At 42.0% G+C, this 19,635-nt stretch overlaps 1 long non-coding RNA gene across 1 annotated transcript in view; it reads right to left on the reverse strand.

The window, feature by feature from the left end:
* Nucleotides 1-19,635, reverse strand: part of LOC113875278 — a 222,663-nt gene that overhangs the window by 138,190 nt on the left and 64,838 nt on the right. The window contains exon 2 of the long non-coding RNA XR_003506220.1: nucleotides 4,411-4,479. This is a non-coding gene — a long non-coding RNA (uncharacterized LOC113875278). The remainder of the gene's footprint in view (nucleotides 1-4,410; nucleotides 4,480-19,635) is intronic.

Here is a 19,635-nt window from a genome sequence, read left to right on the forward strand (position 1 = left end):
TTATCTCTTAATCCTAAACTTCTTACTTATTCCTACCACCTCCCTCCCCCTCCCCCCACTCCTTTCCCCTTTGGCAACCATAATTTTGGTCTCTGTGGGTCTGTTTCTGTGTGTATATAGATTCATTTGTATTATTTTTTAGATCCCACATTTAAGTGATATAATGCATTTCTCTTTCTCTGACTTAATTCACTTAATATAATAATCTCTAGGCCCATCTATGTTGCTGCAAATGGCCATATTTCATTCTTTTTTATGGGTGAGTAATATCCCATTGTCTGTCTATTTATCTATCTATCTATCATCTACCTGCCACATTTCCTTAAACCAATCTTCTGTTGACAGGCACATGGGTTGTTTCCATGTCTTGGCCATTGTAAATAGGGCTGCTATGAAAATTCGGGTGCATATGTCTTTCTGAATTAGATTTTTCATCTTTTTTCAGTATATGCCCAGGAGTGGGATTTCTGGATCATATGATAGTTCTTGGGGCATCCCAGATGGGGCTAGTGGTAAAGAACCTGCCTGCCAATCCAGGAGACATAAGAGATGCACATTCAATCCCTGGGTAGGGATGATCCCCTGGAGGAGGGCATGGCAACCCACTCCAGGATTCTTGCCTGGAAGATCCCATGAACAGAGGAGCTTGGTGAGCTATGGCCCACAGGATCTCAAAGAGTTGAACATGACTGAAGTGACTTAACACACACACATACTACACAGTAGTTCTATTTTTGGATTTTGAAGGAAGTTCCATACTGTTTTTCATAGTGGCTGCACCAATTTATATTCTCAGCAACGGTGTAGGAGGGTTCCTTTTTCCCCACACCCTTTCCAGCATTTATTATTTGTAAACTTTTTGATGATGGTCATTTTGAGCCAAAGCATCTGTGGCTTTTCTCTGTGAAAATGGTGATGGAGGTACCTTTTTCTGAAGCCATAGGAGTGAGAGAAAATCAACAAATAGATCTTGAGCCATTGGGGAAAATGCTAAGGACCCAACAGGTGTAGAAGAAGGAATGCTTTGAAGATGAGTGAACCAGACAGAGCAAGTCTGGTCACTGATTTTTCAAGGACATACAGAAGAAGCAAAGAGGAGGGGAAATACCAAGGACCTCTTCTTGTTCTCCAGGTGTGGGAGGACCTTGGCCTACAGAAACAGGAGATGTTGTAAATGACCTCCTGGAGCCAGACCCCAGAGGGCACTGGGAGCTGCACTCCAGGTGGCTGAGGCTACACAAGAGAGCATGTCTAGTGCTGTCAGATTTTTATGTGTGCTTTTCTGATATTTAATATTAGCAACTAGTGTTTTAGAAAACATGGCCCAGCAAAACATTTCTACAAGCCTGATATGGTCTCCGGGCAACCGTTCAGCTACATATTCTAAGAAATGCTGTCAGTCACTCTTCAATGATACTGCAGTAACAAACAGATCACACTGGTTTACACAGGAAAGCTTATTCTTCCACGTGTCTAACGTGAGTTGCTGAAGGGACTTTGTGCATCATGGAAGCTCAAGGATGGGGATAACAGAGTTCTCGTCTTAACACAGTCACTTCTGCAGGGGATTACAGAAAGTGGTAAATTACACATTGGCTCTTAAAGCTACCACTTGATCTGCATCATTTCCATGTACACACCATTTGTTGTAATTTTTGTTGTTGTTGTTCAGTCGCTCAGTCATGTCCAACTCTCTATGACTCCATGGACAGCAGCATGCCAGGCTTCCCTGTCCTTTACTATCTCCCAGAGTTTGCTCAAACTCATGTCCTTTGAATTGGTGATGCCATCCAACCATCTCATCCTCTGTCATCCCTTTCTCTGCCTGCCCTTAATCTTTTCCATCAAGGTCTTCAAATTGGGTGGCCGTACCCAATTGCAAGGAAGATGGTGAGAAGCCTGGAAAGAGAACTGAAATGTGAATGAACCAGAAAACGAATAAAGGAATTTTTTGTTTTTAATCAAGGGTCCTCACCCTTAGGAAGTTGTGTATCATTTGTTCTTAAGTAAGATGGTACTATAAAGTGTAGGAACTTTGTGGAGAATCAAGGTAACTGTGAACACACGTCCCCGTTTTTCCTTCTACTTCAAATCCACTTCTGCCAGTTTAGTTGAGATGGTAAAGATGAGGAATAGAGGCTGCCATCCTGGCCTCTATTATGTTATTCTAAACGTGTATATATATGGGCAAGCCTTCATAGTTACAGGGCATATTGGGAGAGCTCCATAAAAATGAGCTATCGACCTCTACTCAGAGAGTCCCAACCCAAGAGGTTATGTCAGCCCAAAGGGTCTCTGTGGCTTCTTTTTGCTTCCCTTACCCTTTCCTCAAGAGCTAAGTTCCCTGACCTCCTGCAGAGTCTTCCTCCAACATCATCCTGGCAAACATGGAAACTCACCTGAGCCACAGTCACTTTGAATTGCTACTTCTCTGACCTCTTCATCCCCAGACTGTAGACCTCCTCAAGATGGAGACCCCTTATTCCCTTCATCTCTGCCTTCCCCGTGTCCCTTGCAAATGGCTCTGCAGAGGAAATGGCTCTGCTCAAGAAATCATTCCTTTTGGCTTAATAATAGTGGGAAGGGGAAACCAGAAACACACTCAATGACTATCTCTCCTGTCCACAGGGCCTCTCTGTTGGCCTAGCTCCATCCTCTTTCCCCAAAGCCTCATCTGCCAATAAGGAGGGCCCCTGCCCTCCAGTTCTATTGGGAAGGTTTGCTTTCCTGGACACTTTTCATGGCACTCTTTCTACACAAGCACGTGTGTGCCTGAGCTGCCTGTAAGCCTGAAGAATCACCCCTTGTGGCTCCCTCCCCAAACAAGCTCCAATTAGACACCACTTAATGGCATCTCCAATTTGACTGTCTGTCCAAGATTCCACAATGCATGGGAATTCTCCCAGAGATTATTCCTGGATTTCCCATCCTCAAAACAAGGAGGGGGGGAATAATGCATGATTGAAAACTAGCCACCAAATGGTAAAAAAAAATAAATAAATAAATTTGCAGTTGTGTTGCTTTGAAAACTTATTGCACAGCTGGGGGCATGTAAAGAACTTAATTAACAAGCTTTGGCCGCAATGTGCCCCCTCTTTGGGAGGGGAAAAAAATCACTGTTAAGATTTGTCCAATTAAATTATAGGAGAGTTGGTGAATTCAAAGAGAGAGAGAGGTTGGGGGAATGTGCTTTCAGTTTAAAAAGAAGATATTTAGTCTGCTGGGAGACCTATAGTCTGATTAATTCAGTGCTAAGCTTTTCTGCACAGTTTCCACAAATTCATAGGCACTTAAGAATTTTTAACCCAAATGTAATTATAGGTTTTGATAATCAGGCTTTGGTTAAATACAGTCCCCTCTTTCTTATAAAAACTGAAGATGGAATATTCTGTGATAAGGAAGTGCCTTCAAATCCTACTTTTTTCCTCTTCCATAGAAAATACCATCTAGCCCATGATCAGTGCCACATTATAAGTTTTTTGGACTCTGAGTACTTTTGCTTTTGTGGTATTCTTCCTCCCTAAAAAGATATTAAAACTTATATTTTACAACTGTGTTGGTATGAAGGTAATTATAATCCGGGCTGGATTCATTTGTACACACTCTTTATTATCACATTCATTTGATTTTCCTTTTTTATTGATATATAGTTAATTACCATGTTGCATTAATTTCAAGTGTGCAGCAAAGTGTGTCAGTTTTACATACATATATTCTTGTTTAGATTCTTTTCAATTCTAGGTTATTACAAGATATTGAGTATAGTTCCATGTGTATACAGTAGGTCCTTGTTGTTAACCTATTTTATATACAGTAGTGTGCCTACGTTCATTCCAAACCAAAAAGAAATGAAAATTCAAACATTCTCATGAGTCCCTAAAAGTGCACTGGACCCTAGACACTGTGCCCAGTGAGTTAGTCATCTGCTTGGAATTTCCCATCATGAACCAGAAGAGGGACGTTAGGGTGCCAGCTAAGTACAGGTTCAGAATAACAGTGACGGTGACATAATTCACAGCAACGCAATTCATATTAGCCCACGCTGAGCACTTGTCTTTACAGCAGCCTAACCTCCCAGTCTCCCAGCCTGTGCCCTCCCCACACTCCCCCCCAAAAAATTGTAATTCTGACATCATTGGTCAGACTGAATACCCGGTACAGTATGCACTCTCTTGGAATGACGAGTTTTCTGCCTTTTCCTAGGGGGATGTTCAGCCAAAGACAAAAATGCGTAAGGGCAGCAGAGAAAATTCATTTGTATAAGCTTGCCCCCCTACTGTGGAATTTTCAATTATATATATCTAATTATGGCTGTCAGTTGATGGATTCAGAAAAGACATTTTGGTCCCCCCCCTCCTTTTTTTTGTCTTTTCGTCATCTCTTCTGTTAGAATGATTATAGCACACTTACACAACTAATTGCCTTACTGCTGATTAGTGATACAATTATGCAGACCCGGCTCCTTGTGTGAACAACCATCTGCAGAGAAAAAAAAAAGTGACACTATTCAAAAACTATCCATAATTTAACCAATGTTATTCCAATGCACTGAGCCCAGACAATCGTCTCGCCTTCATATTTCATACCCACCCTGGCAAGAGGAGGTTGGGTTTTGTGCGCCCAATTCACCTCTTTAGACACACTGTGAATCAGAAAGAAAGAGGAGAGAAGAAAGTACTTCAAATGTCAACCCATAGTGGGGAATTGAAGCGTGGTTAACGTCCATTTCTCCTTTGGGTAATTTTTCTTCAAATTTTATACCACTTGGCAATTTTTTGTTTCCTTTCAAACTGCTGAGAACGTGCAGATGTTACAACTCCCCAAAGTAGGCTTGGGTTTGCTACGTTTTTGTGAACTGCTCTCCCCAATCTTTTCTCTCCCTTTTCCCCATAATGTTTTCTTTTTTAAATAAAAAAGAAGAAAGAGGAAAAAAGAAGGGGTTTTAATAGAATTGAAGGACGCGGGCTGACATATGACATTTCAATAAAGTGTGTCCTTTGTTTCCTAAGGCAAAGTGGATGGGCCATGAGACTGTGAGACCTCAGGGGCTCCAGGGAGAACACAGGTGGATGGGCATGATGCTGTGTACCGTAAGGACTAAACAAAGAAGTGGCCTGGTGTTTCCCAATGGGCAGGGCAAGATCGGCTCTGTCTGCCTGGGGAGGAGAGTCAGTTAGAGGGGCTGTGAGGTTCAAAATAAAGAAATAAAAGCCAGATTCTCCTCTAGCTTCAAAATAAAACTGTAGGTTGTCAGGGCAGGATAAAAGCAAACACCTGAGGTCTCAGAGTGGCAAGGTGCTCCTTAATTTAGATATGGATGGAGAATGTCTTTCTAAAGCAGAGAAGGGTACTGTGTGTTAATGAAAGACATTTAAGAAGAAACCCTGGTGAATTAGATGACCACAGGGCATGTATCTCCTCAGCAAGACAAGATGAGAAATGGGGACCCATCCCGAGAGCCTTAACTCAAGTCTCAGACAAGAGCTCCATCCCAAGCTGCACTCCCCAAATCTTGGCTTCCCAGAGCCTGAGTGGTGCCCCCATTATCCAGACCAGGGAACTCAGTCTGGCTTCACCCAGGCATTGAGCCTGTGAGTCAGGCATCCTTGCCCCGGCTTTTTTTTCATTCTTCTCTGTTCAGGATTCTACTGAAAGGAGAGCTTCATCTTCACTGGTTCTGGTTTGGTTTGATTTAAACAGTTATGTTGATAATCTAGTCCCTCTGAACTCCTTAAAAAGAAGATAGTTGAAGTTTGTCAGGATGATCCCAGGATGCACTCTGATATAGAAAAAGTAAATAAATGTTGAGTCAGTTTCGTTTTGTTGGATATTTCGTGGTACTAAAACTACAAACATCGAGGATTACAGCAATTGTATATCGACGTTTGAGGGACTCTACCCGCTCTCAGTGTCTATGCTGAGAACTTTGTACTTTCCTTCTCGCTAATAAATCCTGTTCCTTGCTGAAAAAAATAAATAAACAAATAAAACTACAAACAGCAGAAAGTGAAGAGGAACTAAAGGGCCTCTTGATGAAAGAGAAGAGAGTGAAAAGCTGGCTTAAAACTCAACATTCAAAAAACAAAGATCATGGCATTCAGTCCCATCACTTCATGGCAAATAGATGGGGAAAAAGTGGAAACAGTAACAGATTTTATTTTCTTGGGCTCCAAGATCACTGTGGGGACTGACTGCAGCCATAAAATTAAAGGATGTTTGCTCCTTGGAAGGAAAGCTATGACAAACCTAGACAGCATATTCAAAAGCAGAGACATCACTTTGCCAAGAAAGGTCTGTCTAGTCAAAGCTATGGTTTTTCCAATAGTCAGGTACGGATGTGAGAGTTGGACCATAAGGAAGGCTGAAAGCCAAGGAATTGATGCTTCTAAACTATGCTGCTGGAAAAGAATCTTGAGAGTCCCTTGGACAGCAAGGAGATCAAAGCAGTCAATCCTAAAGGAAATCAGTCATGAATATTCATTGGAAAGACTGATGCTGAATCTCCAATACTTTGGCCACCTGATGCAAAAAGCCAACTTTTTGGAAAAGACCCCGATGCTGGGAAAGATTGAAGACGGGGAAGAAGGGGATGACAGAGAACAAGAGGGTTGAGTGGTATCATTGACTCAATGGACATGAGTTTGAGCAAACTCTGGCGGATAGTGAAGGACAGGGAAGCTTGGGGTGCTGCAGTCCATGGGATCACAAAGAGTGAGACACGACTGAGCGACTGAACAACAACAAAACTACAAAGAGTAGAGAATATTTACTAAGAGCTTACAGTATGCCAGGGTTTTATGTGCTTTACATGAATTGCTTCATTTTGATTATCACAAAACCTTCCAAGGTAGGTATTTTGATGATCCTTCTGGAGGAAGGATCCTTCAGATTAACAGAGGTAAATAATAAACTAGGACACACAGGTACTTGCTGGTAGGACAGTGGTTTGAAGAGAAGTCTAGTGCATTCCAAAGCCAGAGCTCTTGATCATGAAGCAGTTATCAACATCTTCTCAATACCTTAAAAGATGCTTGCTTATACACAGAGGACATTTAACTCTATTAAGCAGAATATTTGTTGAAAGCTAATGGAAGGACAGAAGAAAAGAGGGTGGAGGCAGGAGGGAGACAGGGAGGGAGGAAGAAAGCTACTGCCTTGTGAAATGTGCATGCACTGGTACTCTGGTCACTTCCTCCCCCAATCAACTAAATGACCTGAAGCAAGTTGCTAGACATTGCCATAGGTCACCATCATCAAATGAAAGATTTGGAAAAGGATGAGATTCTACTTCCCATGAGCCTCTTTCAGTCCCTCTAGCCAATCCAGGTATCTCCTTTTCCAGAGCTTGCACAGACCTCTCCTCTGAGTTACCTGTTAAAGCAACGTATTCCCCCTGGTGGTTCAGATGGTAAAGAATCTGCCTACAATGCAAGAGACTTGGGTTTGATCCCTGGGTCACGAAGTTCCCCTGGAGAAGGGAATAACTAACCACTCCAGTATTCTTGCCTGGAGAATCCCATGGACAGAGGAGCCTAGCAGATAACAGTCTACAAGGTCACAAAGAGTCAGACACAACTGAGTGACTAACATTTCCACTTTCACTTTTCCCAACTATCTTCTATTCTTTGATCATTCCATGGGTATGGGTCTTGCCAACCGGATTAGAGGATAAGACCTTAGAGGGCAAAGGTCTTCTTTCTTCCTCCTCCATTTCCTCTTTCTCCACCTTCTTTTCCCTATAAGGGTTCACTGAGAGCACAGTGTCTGGCCCTACTTCTCTTTTTCCAACCAACCTGCTGAGATTGCAATAATAAATAAATAAGACTCAGTCAATAAGTGAGAACTAAACCCAGGCTTTGATAATTGATCAGAAGCAAAGTTCCTACAGTCGGGTCTCACTCTGACCACTCTAGTGACTTGGTGTGGGCAGGTAAGGTGGTGTCTTTCGAGAGCAGCAACTTACAAGCAGCGGACCCTTTGTAAGTGTGGGTCCTTTTCCTTGTTCTTACCTGCTCGCAAAGAGGGAAAGGCTTGGTGATGGCATGTGCAGGGATGGAAATGATTCTTACCTGAGTGACTCTAGAAGCGTTCACCCCATGGAATCTAAATATCAGAGGTCTGATCCCCTCTGAGAGCTTAGACATGGCTTGGTGGGTAGAGTCTGATGACAAAGATAGCTCTCAAGAAGAAAGATCAAGAGTTAAGTACCCTAATTCAAATGACCTCACACCATAGCAAATGTTAGTCATATCTGTAAAACCATTGGATTCTCAACCCAAAGCCTCCCCACTAAGAAGAATCAGGAAGATGGTCCCAAGCTGAGATCCTACTCTGTCTTTTCTTTTACCTAGATACAGGCCTTGGACAACCAGATTTGTCTGAGACACTCTCGATGTTCAGATGGTAAATCAGATTGCTCAGTATGGGCAGATGTGTCTCCAAATGACACATTGGTATTTCTAAGTATTGCAGGTGGTGGAAGGGGTGGAAAACACAAATGTTCAGAAGTGAAAGGGTTCCTAGAGGCAATTTAAGTCAACTCTTCACTGATGTGGATAAAAATGAAACCACTAGCATTCTTGGTGACTGGTTTTATTTTGCTTTGTTTTCTCCTATGTGATCCCTGATTCAAATGAAAGAATTTAGAAACCTGCTTATTGACCCTTCATGTTCTCCTTATCTTGATATGACAATCAGTATATCTCAGAGATGACTCAGGCCCTCAATACAACCAACTAGGGAGGCAGCAATTGTCCAACCATCCATTTAACCATCTACCATCCACTCACTCATCCATACAGCCATCCAGCATCAAATTGACTCCTGTCTACCAGGTATTGGAGTAGGCACAGAAATCAAAGCCGCAATAGACTCTGTTTTTACCTTGAAGAAGTCTGTGGTCTATTGGAAATAAATACCCCACTATACCATCACCACCATCATCACCATCCTCATCACCATCACCATCATCAGCAGCAGCAGCACACCAAGCATTAAGTGATACAGCAGATGTGTTTACAATGCTAAAACAACATAAATAAGATTTGCTGAGAACTTCTATGCTCTCAGTCCATGCTAAGTCTTTTACATACTTCCTCTCATTGAAGTCTCACAATGATCTTATGACAGAGGTACTATAACTTCTCTTGTTTTACTTATAAAGGAACTTGTTCCACATCACTTACCTGTAAAGAAACGGAGTCACTCCTTGAGGCTGGACAGTCTGTCTGCAGAACTTAAAACTATTAACCAGCCAGCTACTCCCCTGCTGGGTGGAATCACTGATGAAGAAAGGACTCAAAAGGAATTTGCAAAGTTTCCTCAGAGAGAGTGATGCTTATGCTGGGGCTCAAAGCACTGGCAGGAGATGACCAGAGGGAAAAGAAAGTAAAGGGCATTGCAGGCAGATGGAAGACTAAGGAGCAGCCCAGCGGGTTTAGGAAGGAACAAGCGATATGGTGCAAATTGCATATAGAGTGCATGTGTGCAGGTGGAGAGTGAAACAACAACAAACAATAATAGTAATCACCACATCTTACAGGATTCTCCCTCTGCAGCCTGCAGTGTCAGTATATTTACTACTCCTGCAATTCTTGCAATGCCACTAAAGTAAGTATCATCACCCTCATTCAAGAAATTCAGGCTCAGAGGCTTGAAATGATTTGCTCAAGGTCACATGGCTAAATAAGCCATTATGACAAAGATGGTCTGATACTCACAGTCATGCACTTAGAGAGGGTAGGAGTTAAGCTCGGAAGTTAGTCATCCTGGGACACTTACTAGCTGGGTGGCCTTGGGTCAGTTACTAAAGCTCCCTGTGCCTCACTTTTCTCATCTGAGTGAGGATATCATCATCTTATCTGTCTTATCTCAGTGCTATTCTAACAACTCAATGGGATAATGTCTGTGAATCACAAAGTGTGATGCCTGGCACTGTTTTAAGTGTTCCTATTACCGTTATTATTAAGCTGGGGTCCATTTCTCAGGGAATGCTAAGTGTTATGGACACTCGTGAGAAAAAGAATTTCAGGTTTGATGACAGAGAAGTTGACAGTCACTACCAGCTGGACCCAGCTCCAGAATGGAAAAGGAACAGATTCAACCAAAGGCTTTATTGACTCCAAGAAGCTACAAGCTTCTCTGATGATTCTGAAACAACTCCCAAGTCCTCCCTTAAATGTGCAGTGAACCGCCCTGGGGCATTTTGACCTTGGCCAAGGGATGATGTGATGGGCTTCTCCGTGCCAGGCCTTCCCTCAGATGGTGGAACACTGCCTTATGAGGAAGCCACGCTGCCTGGACTTTGACTTCCTGGCCAATGAAACCCCAAGGCTTCATGACCTTATGCAGAGTGATTCAGTGCCACCCAAGTCCCTCAGAATCTAACTGTTGGCCCAAAGCTCTCAAGCAAATGTGGACTTTCTGTATCAAGTGTGTTGAGCAGAAAGACAGTGTGAAACTATTGTGTTTTCATCATAGGAGAATATCTATTAAATGCAACACATTTTTTTCCCAATCAGCACATCTTGCCAGTCAAGTCACTGGTCCCAAAGTTCTGTACAAAAGCAGCCAGATGTAATAACCTGATAGTTCATAAAGAAGGTACTTATCCCTTGTAACAAGTGAGATGAAGTATCAGCTTAGCAATATCTCATTTCTGGGGTAGAGGTTGCCATGACCATCATACTGAGATGACAAGATATCTGAGTTCAGTTTCCCTCCAGAAAGAATCCAGAAATTAAATGTGACCATTTATTTGGGAAGTACAACAAATCTTGGTAGAGAAGTACAGAAGTCAGCTACGGAAGGAAAGATGGCCAACAGAGTGTGTCTCAAAGAGCTGGCTACCATTGTAGCCACTGCAACTTAATCCATGGGGAAACTCTGGCCTCAATGATCCTACTGTAACTGTGAGGGAGCTGGGGTATTTATACACCAACTTCAGTCATTGAGAGTTGCTTCTGGGAGCTATAAATTTCCCAGCACTTTGGGCCTGTCTCTCAGGCAAAATGACTTTCTAAATGACAGAGAAAGCCTAGAGAAGCAGAGAATACTTGGAAGACAGCTGGAATGTGCTAGAAGAGTAAGATCCTGAGGATGAAGACAAGCACTGAGTGCCTACCTCAGTAACCCTCTTCAAACAGAAGTCTTCTATATCAGCTCACTTATCCAGAGGACAGCCATTGAGTAGCCTCAGATATCCATTAAAGTCTTTATGTCTGATTATTAAAAACAATTACTTATTCATATCAGAATTTTATCCAAAGTTTACTTACTCATAGGCACAATATTAATAACATTCATTGATATAAGAAATTATGAGGAGAAAGGAAAGGTGCAAGAAATGATAAATATTCCATGGCTTAGAAGTTCTACTTCTTGAAAGTTATCCTAAATAAATACCTGGGCATGTGCCCAAAGATACGTGAGCGAGGGTATTAAATATTCTTTGGTTTGTTAAGAATTTTACAAATTTTTTTTGTAACAAACAAAAATCATGGAAACAGCCTAAATGTCTATCACTAGGGAAAAAGCTGAGAGATCCTACAGATATAAAGAATGATAAAGATCTTTATATACTAACTTGGAAAAAATCTAAGATATAAGTGAAAAAAAAAATTTACAGTTACCAAAGGAGAAAAATGAGAGAGGGTTAAATTAGCAGGTTGGAATTAAAATATGCACACTGTTATATATGAAGTAGATAACCAACAAGGTCTTATTGCACAGAGAGCTATATTCAATATCTTGCAATAACCTATAACATAATGGAAAAGAATATATTATATGTATATATATCTGTATACATGAATCACTTTGCTGTATACCTGAAATGCAACATGGCAAATCAACTATATTTCAATATAATTTTTTAAAAATCTTACTGCTGAATAATATGTGATTGTGATTTTACAAGGTCACTTGTAAAAGTCATGTATATACTACTTTATTAGGTAGAATAACATGTATATATGTGTAGATACACAGTAAATATCATGGAGGAAATATATCAAAATATAACAGAGGTTACTTTTGAAGCTGAATAGAAAATGCTTTGAGGGGAAGTTTTTAAATCAATGTATTGTTTGAATCATTTACTTTGAATGTGTATTCAGGTATGGTACTATTTGTGTAATATGAAACATGAGTGACAGTTGACATCTTTTCACTCATCCAGAAGATCAATCAAAGCAGAAAGAACAACTGAAATCTCATAGCTGTCTAGGTCATTTAGTGATGGGGAAATGAATTTATACCTTCATGTCCCCTAACACTGTCATTACAATAGAACAAGAAGCGACGGTTGTACTCACAGTCAAATCTCAAGGAAATACTGAGATATTGGCAGAATTTCAATTTAAAAGACAGTAGATTATATGTGATGTAAACTAGAAAGATGTCCACTAAAAATAGGCAAAAATACAAGAATAAAGGACCTGATACTGAATGGATTACCTTCGGCTGCATGTAAAATTCACTTATAAACACCAGTTATTTGCCCAGCAGAGACAAATAAGGGAAGAGTTACTGTGTGAACTTCACACTTGGGATTTTCCTGAAGTTTGCAGACTCAACTAGACAGATGGTATTGTATCCAGTGACCTGCTGCTAAATGTTTAACAACTGGCTCTGGGGGTTGGGTAGGGGGGATTCTGACTTGCCGCATTTCAGATTTCCATGGTGAAGATATTCCCCCCAATGGTTGACTGCAAGAGGAGGAGTTGGGCAGAGATGCTGAGTAGCACACCAGTCCATAGCATTTCTTCCTTGCAGATAACAGATGTAAGCAACTTTGATATCTTTGTATCACAGTAGTCAAAAGCAGTAAGATATTAAGATAAGTTTTGAGTAGTATACCTTTGGTTTTAGGCTTAACCATGGCTCAGTGGTCAGGAATCTGCCTGTAATTCAGGAGACATAGGAGATGCAGGTTCAATCCCTGGGTTGGGAAGATCCCCTGGAGGAGGAAATGGCAACCCACCCTGGTATTTTTGCCAGCAAAACCCCAATGACAGAGGAGTCTGGCAGGCTACTGTCCATGGAGTCACAAAGAGTCAGACACGACTGAGCACTCACACACCTTCATTTTTAATATGATTCATTGAGTTGTAAGTTTATGTAACTTAAATGTTAATCGCAGTTTAAAATACAGTTTTAAACTGTGTTTAAAAACCATTTTGCAAAACCCTGCAAATTTGACAATCACCTCTGGAGCTGGTAGGGGCCACTGCTGACTAGCAGATCCCAGATTTCTATCTGGAACATCTCCACAGAGGATACTTCAAGGAAGGGGCCAAGTAGATGCTAATCAGAATTAGAGAAAATGCCGTGTTTGGCTCTAGAAATATAAACAGACAGATTGTGTTTTCGCAGCAGCCTGACACAAGTTTTGGTTGGGAGCAATGCTCCCTAATACCCCCAAGCAAAACTTGTCTGAGCAGGAGAGTGAGTTAGGAAGACAATGTCCCTTCTAGTAGGGAAAAGATTCTACTTCTGAGGTCTGATGTTGGAAGGAAATTCATACTGTGTCAGATGCTAAAATGGCCTGCCTCAAAACGCTTTCAGAGTTGAGATATGATCTGACCAGTGAGCGGTCTGTAGTCATTGCTGTTCTTATTCATGCCTCTGCATATTTTTTCCTTTATTCAGTTTTTCCAGAATGAGGAGACTCTGCTAAGATCGCCTTTCTAACCAATACTGTTTGGGATTTTTTTGTTGTTGTTGTTAATTTCATGATCACTATGTTTACTTGGGCATTTTTAAAGTGGGGTTATATTCTTGGCTATGTAAAAATGGAGAGCTTTGTAAAACAACAGAAACCTAATACTATTACATTTCCTCATTTGTAAAATGGACCGGGAAGGGGTGCTGAACCTCGGAGTCACTGAGGACCATTTTAGATGAATTTTTGTTCCGCGTTTTTATGCAGTTAAAACATAACTGATGGCCAGTGAGGAGATCCAGCAGGAAGGGGCCAGAGTGAGACCCCAGCACCTGGGGCATTCTCAGTGTCTGATAAATGCCAAATTTACTGCTAAAGTGAGATTGATAAATACTAACTAAATCACAGCCATGCTCTGGGCTCAGTTCATTTATTTTTTTCCAACCCCCCGAAAGGAACACAAAAACATGGAACTCAAGTCAGGCATGACCAAACCTGAAGAATTTGACTCTTCCGTCCTGCTGCTAGCAGAAGTCCTCGTGATTTGGGCAGATGGTGGGGGAGGCCCCGAGTAAGGGGAGAGGAGTGGGCTGCTGGGGCCAGAGTAGAGTGGGGGAGGGGGTGGGAAGGGGTCCTTAATCTGGCCCGGGCTTTGGGAAGGAAGGAGCCTCGCGGCCGGCCAGCTCAGTGCAGTCTTTCATGAATAAACACTCTAATTGGGGACATCACAGATAATGGGGCTGACTTCTTTCACTGGAGGGCCAGATCATGATTTGCTAATTGGATATTCCTGGGGTAGTGGAGGCGCCCTCACTGGCCCTGAGTGATTACTAGTTAATGGGGTTTTAGAAGTTCCTATTCCAGACTGATAAAAGGAGTTACACTAAGGAAAAAGCGCCCTTCTCGAAACTGCATCAGGAAGGAAGCCCAGCATCTGGGAAAGCACCTGATTGGAGGGGTCCGTCAGGTCCAGCATTGATTTTCTGAGCTGGGAATGCCCATCCCCATCAGACCTCTGGTACTAACCCCTTCCCTGCGGGAGCATATGAATCCAGGAGGAAACGTGCCCTTCCCAACCAGATCTGCCTCATCACTGCCTTTCAGTTCATGCCTTCAAAGAGAACAAGTACCCAGGAAGCCAGACTCAGGGGGCAAGATAAACTCCAGGGATGACTCATACCAAGGGCAGAGAAGGCTGCATCCGAGTCTCCGCATTGGAGCTGGAGTGTGGCAGATGCTACCTTTCTTGGAGGGTGGTGCTTCCGGTCTGTCCCCTGCCAGCAGATGACGGCACTCAAAGAAAAGAGCCACAGAGAAAGGAAGCCTCTAAGAGCACAGGGAGGGCTGATGTCTCAGAAGTGGTGCTCCTGACCATCGTTTTTTGAGGGGGTTCAAGGTCTCTCTGGAGAAGGCGATGGCACCCCACTCCAGTACTCTTGCCTGGCAAATCCCATGGATGGAGGAGCCTGGTAGGCTGCAGTCCATGCGGTCTCGAAGAGTCAGACACGACTGAGCAACTTCCCTTTCACTTTTCACTTTCATGCACTGGAGAAGGAAATGGCAAGCCACTCCAGTGTTCTTGCCTGGAGAATCCCAGGGACAGGGGAGCCTGGTGGGCTGCTGCCTATGGGGTCTCACAGAGTCGGACACGACTGAAGTGACTTAGCAGTAGCAGCAAGGTCACTCTTGAGCCCTTGGTCTGTCTTAACAAATGGCCTGGAGGGGCAGAGGAAAGAAGAATTTTGGAAAAGACAGGACAGAAAAAAAGGGTAGGCAAGAGATATTTCTAGACCAAAATTCAAGTAAATTCCTTGCTCCACCTCCCCTCAAAGTTCTTATAATCCCAAGACTAGTGGCACTTGCCAAAGCCAAGAGTGTGCTATGTCCCATAGACCATCCGGTTTCTCTTCCCACAAGAAAGCATGACTTCTTTCCTGATGAAATTTACAGATAATTCAAGGTCTGAAGACTTTCTACTTTGCTTCAGCCCGCTCATAAGCAGTCGGCCTGCTTGGTTAATCCTAAGTCATTAGTCTTGTTTGTGGGGATGGGACTCTCTTCCTGCGACTCAACTACCAGTTTTGTTAAACTATCCTTTTACACATGTGTAAAAGATGGGGATGAGGGGTTGGCGCTTGAGGAAATCATTGCTAGAGGCAAAGGAGGTTGACTTTATCACGTTGAAAACCTAAGATGTTCTGGGTGAAGCCTCCACCACCACCACCAATTCTCAAAATTATCCACAAATAATGGAGAGCTGACATTATGAAATCGATTTGCATTTCATAATATTGTCACTGAGTCCAAGCTCACTCTGTTTGCTGCAGGAGAGGCCAATAAATCCAAGAGATGAGGTGTTGAGATAAGGAATATGACTTTATTCAGAAAAGTCAGCTGATGGAGAAGATGGCAGATTAACGTCTCAAAATATTGTTGGGGCCAGAGTCTGGATGCCAGGGTCTTTTATGGATAGGAGACAGTTTGGGAGTTGGGGGTGAGGAAACAAAGTAAAAAGGTCATTTAATCTTGCAAGTATCTCCTAGAAGGACAAGCCTCAGGCAGGGGTATTTGTTAATTTCTTCCTTCTTTCTTTCTACAGGTGGACAGGGTTCTGAACAAAGGCAATTTAGCTTAACAGGCAGAGGGGCAGGATTCTCTGAGGCAGGCCATTATGTGTGATTATAATAACAAAAGTGGCCAAAGACACAGATCTAGCAGGGAAGAGTCAAAACTGACTCTTCCTTATTACAATATCTACCATTTATCGATACCATTTTACACGCTAGACACTGTGCTTTGCACTTGACCTATAGTCTCTCATTTTATCTTGCCAAGAGTCTGAGGAGGTAAATGTGACAATTACCTCTATTTCACAGATGGGAATATTGATTGACTTCTTAGGCCAAATCCACACCCTGAGTAAAAGGGATTTAACTTGGAATTTAACCCCAAGTTCATCTGACCCCAAAGCCCTGGTCCTTGTCCACTGTGCCCATCCCGTCCTTGAATTTTACCCGGTTCAACATTTCTTTCCTGAAGACAACAGACCAGAAGGGAAATGGCCTGGATTCACAATGCAGAAGAGCAAGGAATCTAATTTTATTTTCATAGAAATGGTGGAAAGGGAGTTCTAACAAAGGATATCTTTCTTATTGGGGGTCTTCAAGAATGGCACCCCCTTTTCTAGGTGCAGTAATACCTGGTCACTTTCCAGAAATGGCCATGCTGAGCGTCAAAGAAGTCTTGCTGATGATGCTGGGGAAGTTGTTTAAACTCTCAAGAACTGATTTTCTAACCACACAAAATGACCTATTGGAATGGATGTCATCTAAGCTCCATCCCAACCCCATATTGATGCATCAGGAATTCTAAATGTGTTACAAAGAGAGGGTTTGCTATTCCCCCCAGTATTATGTGGTACTTTTACCATAGCTCAGAGTATTAGTTATAGAGTGGTGGAGGGTTTTATGCTCATATTTATCAGTAAACCTGTTTTTTTCCTTTACTTTAATCTGCTCTCCCTTTCTTGGTGCTTGTCTCTGTTTCCTCGAGCTATCTATCTCCTGGCATTTTTGGTACAGCTCCATCTGGCTCATTTGTTATTCATGAATTAGCATGTGTTTTGCATGTATTTGCCTTTGAACAAGTGTTCCAAAGTACACCATAGTGTAGCAACAAGGTCCCCATGATTGATGCTGTATACCATCTCTCAAAAGTATTCAAACACGGATCCCGAGATAGGTATATTAGCTTCTACATATGTTCCTTGAACAAGATACACAAATACACTTTTTATAATAAACATAAAAATAGAAAATAAGAAGTTCAAGTATATTTAAGCCATATCCTATGGGCCATTTGGGGGGCCAACCTGGCTCATTTTAGAAAACCCCAGTTATCTAGAATGGTAGAGATGCTTAGATATTGATCTTAAGACTAAGATTGTATGGAAAAACCTAAACAAACTTTTTAACCAACCCAATACTTTGGGCTTAGATATTTGAGAATGAACATTTGAGAATCAACCCTTGTTAAGCTCTATGACCCTCTTGAGTTCACAGACATCCAATGAGAGAGAAATGAAGGAAGACAGAGCTAGATTCTTCAAGGGAGGCCAGACTTCCAGACATTTATGGGAATTCTGCTGAATTTTAACAGTGGTTTATTTTTTGCTGTTACCCTGTGTACGGAACCAAAGACATGTAAGGGTCAGCCGTGACCCATGTTTTGCACCTTGTTATGATGCAAATCCCTCAGAGAGATATCGCATTAAACTGGGTTATCTCTTTTCACTGGAACGTGAATGCATTTGACAAACAAAGATAATGGTAGAAAAAAGTATAACAAAACCCAGAGAAACTAAGAGAAGAGACTCCCAAAACAGTTAATTTCAGATTCTCAGGTACCCAAGGATCCAATCCTGGCCCATGTGTTCCCTCCAACCCACCCCCTACTACCCCCAAGTTTGATGAACCTACAGAATCATCAGTCGCTTAAGTGAATTATTTTCTTCCATCCCTTTGGACAATGTTGAGCTCGCTGAACTTGTTGAGAAGCTTTCAGGGCCAGCTTTAGGGCTCTGTACCTTGAAGTTCTCTATTTCCTACAGAATGACTTGGAGAAGACCAAACACTTCCCTGCACCCACTTCAGTATCTCCTACCTTCTGCCCTAGTGACCTTCCTAGCACAGTGCAGTCTCCTTGCTAAGACTAAGGGAGGGGCATGCAAAACATATGATAATGAAGGGATACAAATAAGGCAGATAGAGCTGTAATGAGGATGTCTAAAGATAAGTCAAGGAGACAGAGACAGGCTCAGGAAGAAGACACAGAAAAAAGCAAGGAAGCAAGAGACTCAAATATGGTGCAACAGAGAAGAAAGAATTTGGTTTCTTTGTTTGGTGATGCAAACACATTAGGAAAAAGAAAAAGTGGGCTGAGAAAGTATCCAACTACTGAGCAACACTACAAGTCAAGGTGCAATCTAGGTGTTACTTGATTCAATAGACGTATATGAACTTGGACTCTACCTTGAAATAAAACCATTCATAATACTACAGCATTTCTCATGTGCCAAGATTTATTGACAAAAAAAAATATCATGTAATGTATTTAGTCCTCACAATGTTCCTATGACGTGGGTCTATGATTATTATTTCAATGTTATAAATGAGGAATAGAGGCACAACAAAGTTGGTGAAGTCAGCCCAAGTTTGCACAAGTGCACATCTGGGGCGGGGAGCTAAGGTGATAGGTCTCTAGAGCCTGCCAGTCTATACAACAAGAGTCTACACCAGCTGGCAGAGGACCCATATCTCAAGAGGCAGGAATGCCATGTTCAAAGGGAAAGTCCCTTTGATGTCATTGCTTTATTTCTTCCAACTGACAGAATTTAGTGGGCAGAATGGAGCTCCCACATGGCTCAGTTGGGAGGTCTCCGCTGGTCTCTTACCCACTCTGGGCTTCAACATCTTGAGATGAAGTAAGATTGTTTCCTGCTCAAGGTATCTCTGGTGTATTGATTAACCATTATAGTTTGCTAAGGGCGTGTTTAAAATGGGGTTAAAAAAATCATCTCAGCATAGATAAAAGTAATACTTGAGATCTGTTCATTTAGGAGATTAATATTCCTTTCCTAAGCACTGAGATTCATCATACGTGGAAAATATTTGTTTGGACAAATTTTAAATTGAGGATCATTTGATTGATAGATAATTGTTTCCAATGTCAGTTACATACTCTCAGCTGTCTCTGCCACATCACAAATTGATGCATTGTTACCTTTTTCTGTTTTCTTTCTTTCTTTAAAAAATCGTGAGCATTATTTTCTTATGATCAGCTCTGAAGTCAAATTCCTCCCTAAGGAAAAAAACAGTTGACTCCCTTTTTAATTCCCGAAGGACCCAAGGTGTTAGGAACCCCAGAGGGAGAGTTTGGGGCCAGACATCACAAGAGCTTGAGGACGTACTGGT

This window comes from Bos indicus x Bos taurus, chromosome 18, assembly GCF_003369695.1.
Source record: "Bos indicus x Bos taurus breed Angus x Brahman F1 hybrid chromosome 18, Bos_hybrid_MaternalHap_v2.0, whole genome shotgun sequence".
NCBI classification, from domain to species: Eukaryota; Metazoa; Chordata; class Mammalia; order Artiodactyla; family Bovidae; genus Bos; species Bos indicus x Bos taurus.